General features: G+C 37.4%; 1 pseudogene across 1 annotated transcript; it reads left to right on the top strand.

The window, feature by feature from the left end:
* The first annotated feature begins 1475 nt into the window (after positions 1-1475).
* Positions 1476-2299, top strand: LOC308503373 (proteasome subunit alpha type-2-like; annotated as a pseudogene). Its single transcript has one exon. The product of its transcript is annotated as a proteasome subunit alpha type-2-like (transcript).
* The last annotated feature ends 402 nt before the right edge of the window (positions 2300-2701 follow it).

Genomic DNA, 2701 nt, shown 5'->3' with positions numbered 1-2701 from the left:
AAACTTGCCCATGTTTCTAAGTCCTAGAGAAAAAGGGAAATTCATTTATATTAAATTATTGAAGTGTTTCCTTATATTTTGAATCTAGATATTAGTATATTTTTCCTAAGGCAGATTTAATTCATCTCGTTTTGCTTCACTGGGATTTGGCAAACAAGAGTTGGTTCACAATCTTATTGACACAGTAAAGGAAGCTTTTTCATAAAATTAATGGCATATTTGAACAAAAATATTAAAGAACCAGTGATAGCTTTTAGTGGGCCCTATTGGGTGTCTATTCAGCATTCATACTCCCAATTGCTGTTGAATCCCATTTTTGTCAATGTCTCCATTCTCTTCCCAGCCCTAGGAGGAACCCTGATTTCTAAGCTGATAAACACATGGTATTCTCATGATGACAGTTAATAGTCCAAGAGTGAAGGGATGTTTTGAGCTGGCCTAATCACAGGGAGAGGCTTTTCTTTATCTCTCGCGGGATGTAGACAGGAATTATGCAGTTCCAACAGTCACTGACAGCCATGTTGCTATAGTGAGGGGAAGCAGCCCTTAGAGGAAGCCGACACTGCGGAGAGCAGAGAAGAGTGGTAGAGAGAACCAGGGGGAACCTGGGTTTTATGGCATCACTATGTTTCTAGGCTTCCAGTCCTAGACTTTCTGGTATTTCCTTATTATTTAAGCTAGTCTGAGTCTACATTTTCTGTTTCTTGCAGCCAAAGATATCCTCAATGACCCATATATTTTTAGAGGCTTTCCAGGAACTCTTGAGATAGAATTACAGCAAAAGCTTTGTGCTGGGGTACTGTTTTTCCATATTTGTTCATCTGGAGCCAAACTTCTTTTACTTTCTTAGGAAGACCAGAATGAAGATGTTAGTAATTACTTGGATTCAAAATTGAGAACGGGTCAATCATTGGCATATAACTATAGTAATATTTTTAGTATAAGTATGTTCCATGCAATATTTGGTATACAGTTATACTCTATTTATTGTTTATCAAAATTCAGAACTCTGCAGCTAAATCAATGACTGAAGTATTTTTAAATGTATGCATGCAATTGTGAAAATGAAACAACAGGCTAGAAAGGGTAAAGTTTGTTCCCCACGAGCTTGTGCCTGAATGTATTACTGGCTAAATGCACATTGGGATTACCTAAATTTAGACATATTCTTAAAATAAGGTGATGATTAAGATAAATTTATAAAGTGAATCTTTAATATGAGACTTTTCGGTACTGAGAGAAGGAGATATTTTCACAGGGTCTCATATGTCACACTACCATACGTAAATCGCCATTTTCTGTATCTGTGAGTAAGATGGGCCCAAAGATTAGAGAATTTATTCTATTATTTACTTCCAGACGAATATGAGTCTGAGCTGAATTGCTTTGTGTATATTGAAAGCATAAGTCAATGAATTCAAGGTCAATCAAAAGTTCAAAGAGAATATGGTTGTGCTTTGGCTCTCTGGCTAATGATGGCAGAGTGAGGTTACAGCTTTTTGCTGACTACATTGAGCCCGTCTGATAAACTTGTCCAGATTGAACATGCTTTGGCTGCTGTAGCTGGAGGAGTCCCTTCAGTGGGAATTAAAGCTTCAAATGGTGTGGTATTAGCAACGGAGAAGAAAAACAAATCCATTCTGTATGATGAGCAAAGTATAAACAAAGTGGAACCAATTACCAAATATATAGGTGTACTGTAGTGGCATGGGCCCAGATTACAGAGTGCTTGTGCACAGAGCTTGAAAAATGGCTCAGCAATACTGTCTTGTTTACCAATAACCCATTCCCACATCTCAGCTGGTACAGAGAGTAACTTCTGTGAAGCAATAATATACCCAGTCAGATGGTGTTTGTCCATTTGGAGTTTTTTTACTAAGTTGGGGTTGGAAAGAGGGATGCCCATATTTATTTCAGTCAGATCCATCTGGAGCTTACTTTGCCTGGAAAGTAACAGCTATGGGAAAGACCAATGTGAATGGGAAAACTTTCCTTGAGAAAAGATACAACGAAGATCTAGAACTTGAAGATGCCATCCATACAGCCATATTAACCCTGATGGAAAGCTTTGAAGGGAAAATGACAGAAGACAACATAGAAGTTGGAATCTGCAATGAAGCTGGATTTAGGAGGCTAACTCCAACTGAAGTGAAGGATTACTTGGCTGCCATTGCATCATAATGAAGTGACAGGAAAATCCAGAATTTCAGGTAACCTCTATACCTAAACATGTTTAAAGTATGTTTTGTTTTACAGACTTTTTGCATACTTATTTCTACATGGTTTAATGGATGAATGATTTTAAAATGACACTTATAAATCATAATAAACTGTTAATCCTCAACCCCCCTCTCCCCAAAGTGCAAAGAGAATGAGTAGAGCGGCAAAGGGGAGACAGAAATAAGAATCAAGACATGGAAAGTTAGATAGAAACATTTAGGGAATATAGTGGGGAAGATCCAGGGTCATTGCTGAAAATCTGGCCAAAGCAACTATTTGAGGACAACACTTAGTTGTATTTCTCTTCATATCCCCAGACTTCAGTGCAATTTTATTTCCTGTAGCTAAGTTTTTTCATAGGTGAAATAAAGAAGCAGACTGCATAATGTCTAAGGAAAACATCTATCTGCAGAAATCCTATATCATTTTTAGAGCAGGAATGTGGTAACTGTTACATTGTCTTTTCAGCATATTGAGAGTT

The sequence above is a fragment of the Rhinolophus hipposideros genome, assembly GCF_964194185.1.
Source record: "Rhinolophus hipposideros genome assembly, chromosome: 10".
Classification (NCBI taxonomy): domain Eukaryota; kingdom Metazoa; phylum Chordata; class Mammalia; order Chiroptera; family Rhinolophidae; genus Rhinolophus; species Rhinolophus hipposideros.
Note: the sequence above shows the minus strand (reverse complement) of the source record. Positions and strands in the feature narration are given on the sequence as shown.